The sequence below is a fragment of the Periplaneta americana genome, chromosome 10, assembly GCF_040183065.1.
Source record: "Periplaneta americana isolate PAMFEO1 chromosome 10, P.americana_PAMFEO1_priV1, whole genome shotgun sequence".
Classification (NCBI taxonomy): Eukaryota; Metazoa; Arthropoda; class Insecta; order Blattodea; family Blattidae; genus Periplaneta; species Periplaneta americana.
In genome coordinates this window covers 34857940-34867089 of record NC_091126.1, presented here as the reverse complement: position 1 = coordinate 34867089, position 9150 = coordinate 34857940, and positions in this window count along the sequence as shown.

The window sequence follows — 9150 nt, the reverse complement described above, 5'->3', positions numbered from 1 at the left end:
ATCGATGATTAGCCTATTGTGAAGTCATTAGCTAAATACTGTGAGAGATCACACAGACTGCAATTGTTATTTCAAAAATCTAGTTACCAAATTATGCAATGTTATATTTATATGCAATTTTTTTAAATAGTGTCTCAGATACGTTAGTACTGTAAGCCTTATGTGACCATGTCGATAAAAATTAAACTTAATGATGGGACTTAGCAACTAAAATCTTCTCTTATGGTCATTGTTACTAAGACATAACATAATAATTTCTGAGTTGCATAAAATTATTTCGATTTACTTTCATTACAAGAAAATTGTTTAACTGGTATAAAATGTAAAAGTGAAGCCCATATTGCTCACGTTTATACAAAAATTAGTAGAAAGACGTTCGTTTACTTAAATATGGTAATGTAAAATGTAAAACTAAAGCCCATATTTCTCTCGTTCATATAAAAATTAGCCGAAACATATTTGTTTTCAAGAAATTTGCTATACTTCTGAAAAAATTAACAAAATACATAGTTTTAACTTACATGCAGCACTACTTAGTTTTGTTACTGGGTGCTTCATTCCAATAAGCCTTTGTCACAGTTTTAACATTTTTATTCATGTCCTCTATTTTTTATTTTCTTTTATTTTTGTCTATTTCTGTCAATGAATACGTCTCTCGTGGTACCAGTATCGGTATGTAGAAATAAGTTTATATAAGATTTTAAATATTAATAACCATGAACACATTATTACATTCAATACAAACTACAACTATTACTTCTGTTCTGGGATTAATATAGTCCGAATCATTTTACAAAAGTGTTGCCATTGTAAATATTTATATATAATTCACTGAATATGTACATAAAAATATTTAAACGTATGTTCTCAAATACATAAAAATGGCTCCCCAGAATGATTTAATTACAAAAAGGAAACATTAGCACAGGTAACGAACTTTGTGGTCAGCGGACTGTTTATCACCAAAGGGATTAAGCGATCACAGAGGTTCCCAGTGGGAGAGGATTTTTCCAGTACTTCTGCTATTCCTGCCATTCTTGTTTCATAGCAGCCTTGATATTCACGAGGCAAAGTTAAACAGTCTCCATAGTTCTAAGACATTTTTAAATAAAAAATTATCTCTCTACCTCAAAATGTATGTCCAAAATTAACAATATAATTTCCTTATTTTTTTCTTTTTTTACATTTTCTTAATGTTGTAAACAAAATATGTACCTTCCATTGTAAAGTTGACTTACCTACTAAATTCTTAACTGTCGTCTCCTGAAAATTTACCTAATAATTGAACATTAAAATTATGATTACAGTACTTTGAGACGATAAGAGTTTAAAATAGCAGAAAACACATAGTGTGACAAAAAAGATCAAGTGGAATTTGTCACTTACAACTTACTACGAACACAGACAAACATTGATACTACGTTTTCGACAGTGACGTGTAATATAGAACAGTGTTGGGGAAGGGAACGTATTTTCTGTTTCTGACTGCACAGGATATAAAAACACATTTTTCATCCTTTAGACATGAACATGGTAAAGCATGATACTCTTACTGTCACAACTTATTTACCAACATTATTTACACTAACTAGATATTCATTCCAACAATCTATGTACGTATGTCAAATTAACATTAAAATTTATACATGTGAGAAAATAACAAATCGTTATTCAGTCATTCATATCCAAACATAATAATCAGTGGGTACTTGTTTTGAAATGCACCTGAATTATTTGACTATTCTTCTGCTAATTAACAATCTCTCAATTGTTTTGTATTAGGTGATATCTACTGCTTTTTTGACGCCAGAGATGAAATTTTCCATATTTATTAAATCATTTTTCTTTGCTGCATGTATCTGTCAAACATGCTCACATGTGTTCGTTCATCACTCACAGCAGTAATGACATCGCAATGCAGATGGTCAATACTGAGAGTTTGATTCTAAAAATAAAAAAACACACCATTTTATTTTTTCTACAATTTTGAATTAGTATCTTCCTCGGTTAACCAACCAAATGTAAGACTTTTCGAAAAAATATTCCCTTCTTCTTGAACATAAGGTCAGAACTGAATACAATAATTCTTTTATCCAAAACAATGATGTCAGGTAAGATACTAATATACTGGATATACATACTGTGAAATGAAAATTGATACTTTTGAAATAATGTGATACGAAGTTTTGGACCTTTGCATTGCGTCAGAGAAGTAGAAACATCACATATTTTGGAGCTATGTGTCAGCTCCATTGTCGCAGAAGGCAAGAAAAGGGGAACCTACATGCTTGAGTCTGTTACCAAGAGCTTGTCTCGCAATTTCTCTCCATACCTCGGTGATGGAGTTGACACATATTTCCAAAATGTTAGATGTTTCTTTATCTAAGACACCATATAAAAGTCCAAAAACCTCGAACCACATTGTACACCTAAAAAGTCTCAAACCATACTAAACTTAAGTTAATTTGCAAAGTCATTTCAACAATTGAAGCGTCGGCTGGAACAACATTATAAGTTACATTTGGTAAAATTTACAGGAGCTGCAAAAATGTGTACACATACAACGTTGTTCTTATATGGTAGCAAACTTTTGAGTGGACAAATTTCACGTTGCATTGATGGACAGTTGCAAGCGAAAGAGTATAGCAAGGTAACATGACATACAACATTATTACACGGAAACACGCTGAATGAAAATTTTGTAACTTACAATGTTGTTCCAGCCGACGCTTCAATTATCACATAATATAAAAATAAATAATATAAACAGAATGAACACCAATGAATCATTGTAAGGTTTTCCTCAATTAAGGGTATGAGGAAAGGTCGTTGGTGGATTGATACTCTTGGTTACTTGTCAGCCTGACTTTTGGAGTTGCTCCTTTGCTAGTGTAGTACTGTATCATTCCTAAGTTAGGTGCGTCTGAAGTGGAGAATTCATTATCTCCGATGATATGATGACAAAGGCAACTTATGCCAGGGCCAGAATTTGTTTCACGTCCTGCAAAACTATGAAAAAGTACTCCTGCTATATTTCCCTCTCAAAGAAAAACATGCCAAGGATAGAATTTGGTGCAGCAAGTTCATTTCACATTGTAAGTAAAAAGATTTAAAATTGTTGCATACGCTGAAACATGCTACTAATTCTTGATCACTAATTGGTTATGAAGTCTACTCTGCTCGATGGTTAGGGTGACTATATGTCAAGTTTTGACTGGGACTGTCCTATAAGTTTGACTTAAAATCACATTTTCTTCTGTTTCCATTTCAAATTATCTTGTTTCTCCGAAAATAACACGATACTGAGTGTACAGATCCTGGCAGTGATCATAGAAGTTGCTTCATCCGCTGCTCACCATTTACTGAATTTGAACCAATGACGAGGTGTTTTGTATAGTAGAATCACTTATTTAAGAAAGACCCTATGTCCATCTCATACAGTTTCGAAAAAAGTGTAAACAACTGTTTAACTTTCCCTGAGAAAATATTCAGAGTATTAGTTTGTACTGTACTGATATCTCTCAGGTACTAACTTCAAACTCATCTAAATAATCCATGTTGAATCTTTCATACACTACTTTTAACACTTGAATATAAATAATTGATTAAATGGCGATCTTACTCGTGTTAATTGTGTAAGCATGTGCGGCTTACAGCTGTTTCGGTGCTTTTTCACACCATCCTCAGAGCCTACTAGATCTCTGCATCATCTCGAACTTCGCTGCCTGTTGTGTGGGTGTGTTCAATTGTTGAAAAGTGTTGAAATGTGGTGTCAAATAGCGTGTGTGATATGACGCAGAGATCTAATAGGCTCTGAGGATAGTGTGAAGAAGCACCGAAACAGCTGTAAGCCGCACATGCTTACACAATTAACATGAGTAAGATCGCCATTTAATCAATTATTTATTTTCATCTAAATAGGCTATTTTCTCAGGGAAAGCTAATAGTTGTTTACACTTTTTTTCGAAACTATATCAGATGGACATAGGGCCTTTCTGGAATAAGTGGTTCTTTATAGTAAATGTGAACGTGAGCTAATCAGATCCTGCAGGAGGAAGTACGTTATGTCTAGTTCTTCATATATTTAACTACTTATCAATCTCTCTTTGTTTTACTTTCAGCTTTTCGAGATATTTTGTCTCTTTCAAATAATGTGTTAGTATAAGAAGAAAAGAAAGACTGAGGGCATAAGAATCAGAGTGAAGTCACTTGATATACTGTACTGTTATAATGTTTACAGTAAGTGCTCTTAACTTATTGTCAGAATATTCTATGGCACATTTCCCGTCTTTGGCTCTAAATATTATGGCCACCTTTACCCTGATCTCTGTGATCTTAATATTAATGTTAATGGGGCTTGTCATACTAGACTTCGTCTGCATTACCAAAATTTTAAATTTTTATCTGAAATTCGAAGACTTTTGCAGCACATTTCTGAATTTAAAATATGCACGAAAAACTTTGAAAAATGTGTTTAATGTAAGTACAGTAAAATAAGAAAAGAATCCCTTATTATGACTAAATTTAAATGATTTTTCATGTAACATGAATAAGTTCTGTTTCTCAATCGGGTATCTCCTTCCCACTTTTTTTCAATTTCACACAAGGCTGATCCCTTCTATAAGAATATAAACAATGGACTCAATATTATTCAGACAGGCATAAATAATTGGTCATGACTTTATGTAAAATAATGAAAGTACTCATTAAAGCATTTATATGTAAGACTGATGGTCTTTCTTCTTTCTCATGTTTCATTTCTTCCCTTCTTTTCTTTCATTTTTTTTTTTAGTTGGTTATTTAACAAAGTTGTAACAGTTACTAGGTTATTTAGCGTCGATAGGATTGGTGATAGAGAGGTGGTATTTGGTGAGATGAGGCCGAGGATTCGCCATAGATTACCCTACATTCGCCTTACAGTTGAGGAAAACCTCAGAAAAAACCCAACCAGGTAATCAGCCCAAGCAGGAATCAAACCCATGTCCGAGCACAACTCTAGATCTGCAGGCATGTGCCTTAGCCAACTGAGCTACGCCAGTGGCTTCTTTTTAATTATACCTGTAATGAATATCTTCATGAAATTCAGAAAAACCATTGCAATTTATAAGGCAGGATCAATATACAGTGAAACCTGCCTTTGCGGTCACTTCATTTAAACGGCCACCTGGCCAAAAGGCCAATTTTCTCTGGAACCAATTGGATTTTCCATAAGATCAATACAAATTCTCTCTTTATTTAGCGGCCACCTTATGCGCCGGCCAGCGGCCGGGATCTATTTGGATTGGAACCTGACTATAACGGTCACTGTCCAACAAAAAATCTTTTCATGGATACTGTCTGACCTATTTTTTCGATGGTTAGACGATAGGAAGCTAAGTGTACAACAGTACACCCTCCATATCTTGGGGTTAGTTGGTTACTGTTTTATGACTCTTTTGTCACTTTCCACTCCGACCCTGGACAGCTATAAATTCTTATTCGTTTTTTAAGGATTGAAACACGGATTTTTTCTATCGAAAATGTCACAGTATGTTTTAGGTAGTTAACCATTCGAATTTTTTTTTTTTCTTTCTCCTCTTTCTATCTTTCTCTATATGGACCAGCTTTTAGGAATTTTTTCTTCTTTTCATTCACTTGATTCAGAGGAATTGTGAAGTTAGTTTGAGAGAGAAATCATGTCTAACAATAAATTTATAGTGGTGTTAAGTTTAGAGGTGAGACGAAAAATGGTTGAAGAAAGTGAGAAGGGAACATCTGCGAGAAAAATTGCAGAAATATTCAAATATGGAAGGACACAAATAAACGGTATAATTAAGAATAAAGATGAAATATTAAAAGAATGATAGGAAAAGAGAATCTGTGTTTAATAATGTGAATGATTTCGTTTACGAATGGTTCAAGTGTGCGAGGGCGAAGAAATTGCCAATAAGTGGGCTTATGATTCAAGAGAAAGCTCTTGAAATTGCCAAAGAACTCAATGTAAGAAATTTTGTTGCTAGTAATAGTGGTTAGAGTGCTTTAGAAAACGGCATAACATTGCATTTCGTTCTGTGTCTGATGAAGAAGGTGACATGCAACCAATGTTATTGAAGAATGGAAAAAATAGACTGCCTTCAATTCTTGCGGAATATGAACTCAGAGACATTTACAGTGTTGACGAAACAGGTTTTTTTCAGGGCCCTCCCTAACAAAACTTAAGTTTTAAGAAAAAAGAGTGTAGAGGGGGGAAGTTGGCAAAAGACAGAATAACCCTGCTCTTTTATTTTAATACTGCAGGAGAAAAAGAACCACTGTTAATGATAGGGAAATCACTGAAACCGAGATGTTTGAAAAATGTTGACGTGGGCTTATTGGAGGTGAAGTGGACTGCCAACAATAAAGCTTGGATGACATCATCATTGTTTGAGAATTAGCTATGCGATTTCAATTCCAAGATTAAACGATCGCAATGTGATCCATGAACTTGGTGTTTCTTCTCCCAAATACCACATCACAGCTCCTTGATCAAGGTATTATCCAATCATTTAAACTGAGGTACCGCAAGCGAGTTTTGAAACGGATAGTTGCAAGAATGGAAAGGGCTGACATTAATATGCATGATTGTTGTACGCGAACAGTCCTAAAAAGTCAGTGAAATTCAGTACTTTCATGCTGATTCATAAAAAAACGCAACCTTAATCAAGCAGCCACCTGATAAAACGGACATTTTACAAGGTACCTTCAGATGGCCGCTTTAGACAGGTTTCACTGTACTGTATTACAAAAAATTTTAACAAAAGCACTCAAATCATTGTATGTCTATTTCAGTCTTATAAGCAACGTGTAGGCATAAACAAGCCAATTTCATTACATGCTAGAACAGCTCTGGTACTTTGCAACATTCTGCAGATGTGTACTTACTATATAGGTCATTACTGAATACAATTATTAATGTGCGCATCCAAATTAATGTATTTTTATTAGGTTTTGTTAGGGTACTAATAAACAATAACATGAAAATTGAAAACCATTATTATGAAGTTCCTAAAGAAATACAACCAACTTAATTTGAAAACATACCTACGTGATCCATCAACTTTACTCGAATTAAATTTAATGTGATTTCTATATGACGCTGCAAAACATTTTATTCAACAAACTTCTCAATCGTATTATTCTTGTTCCCATATAACTGACTTGCTACACAGCTTACATCGAGTACATTATTCCCAAATAAGTATTTCATATTATAACCTCCAAATTGCACCGTGGTCCCAATCACAAATTTAGACTACCAAAAATATATTTTTTTTTTTGTAACAGCTAAAATTTCAATGTAACATAGTATAATAAATCTTCATTAGCTAGATTATAATAATTCAGCATTAGAAAAGAGGTTAGGAACAGTGATGAGATTGAACATATAATCATCCTTAATTTTAAGGGAACGTATTAGCAGTGAGGCACATGGAGTGCTTAGAAATATGGGAAATATGTGCTCAAGAATCGTGTACTCAAAACAGTATTTGTACCATTTCATTATACAAAACAGCTCACTCATCTCCATTAGTGACAATGTAAAGAAGAGATTAAATTCCGAAATTTCGGGGTTTTGCAAGAATTTGTCTGGAAGATGAGTTACAAATAATCTAAATATTAATAAACTTCCAAAAAATTATTAAAATTGAATTAAAGTGCTTCCACAATGTATATGGTAGCACTGGATATGGACTTAAAGTAGCACTAACAAGCATCAGGGTCGAACCTGAGAAGTAGGTAGAAGAAAGATAAGAGACATTTTTAACACCTTAGAAAAACAAAGTACTTTCTTATACGATCAGAGTAAATTAAGGAATACTGCTGAGATTATAAAAAAGTAAGGAAACTTCAACACACTAGACATCAAAAACCAGAAAATAAAAGAAGATTCGTGCAAATTATATCTTATAAGACAGGAATTCATTTCATTTACTCTTAATCAATTGCTAAAGTACTGGTATTTGGTTGAAAAATAAATAGGCCTACTATTTCATGTGAGATCTGACTTAAAAAATAAAGAAAGAATACCACACTGATATACGTATATTTTACCTTACAAACAGCTGTTTGCAGCTAAAGAAAATACTATCATACAGAAAATCCGATCATTATTACAAGTAATTTCTAAGAAATTAAGCTACAATAGTGCTTGACATTTTAGTAAAATATCTAATGGATGCTCCAGAGGTAGTTCTGTTGCAATGTTTAGAAATGTTCTGTGAGTGGAAATATGATGAAAGTGGTGAACATAGCTCTTATAAATAAATAGTTCCCAGAAAGTATAAAGGATAACAAAACAGCAAAGTATCTAGTGAATTCTTCTAACTTCGAGTGTATCAAATCGACTACAAGTCATTTTCTTTTATAAGGCATTTCAACTGTTTTTTTTTTTTGCGTAGTACTGTTATTGCAAGTTATCTTGATACTTCTGAGCGGGGACTGAGGGGCAGAGGGAAGGAAGTGCGTAACGCGGGTGGAGCCAACTGAGTTGTTTGCACATGCTCCGCAGCATAATCTCTTGTCGAAAAACATAGAACTATTTCCTTCACTGCGTACCAGTAGTGTTACCATGGAGCAGCAACCACAGGGTAGTAATTATGGTGAAATCACACCAACGCGGAGAAAAAGTAACTGTTATCCATAGCCGAGAAAGAGAAATTATTGCAAATATAATAAAATCAAGCGTTGCGAGGAGGAAAAATTAAACAAATATTTGCTGGAACCTCTTTCTAAGGAATATAAGAAAGCGGCTAAATACTCTGGCAAAAGTATTAGTTCCGTGAAGACAATTAAAAATAATATTGAATTACAACCGAATGAACCTCACACTACTCCGGGAAAGAATAGGTATGTAATGTTTAGAAATTATTGCTATAATAGTTATGTACAATAGTGTCTGTATTGAGAGCGACATAATGAATTACTGTTGCAAGTTATTATTTTCTTATAGTTCTACTAAACATATTATTTCATTCCAGAATTAGACTTGTGTAAAGTTGAAGTGGACGACTTCGATCAATATGTTATTCGGGATACAATCGAAGAATTCTATCGTGTTCAGAAAGTAGTACCTACGATTAAGAAGATAATTCTGAATGGATGATGCCATTGGCGAAATAATTAATTTTGGAA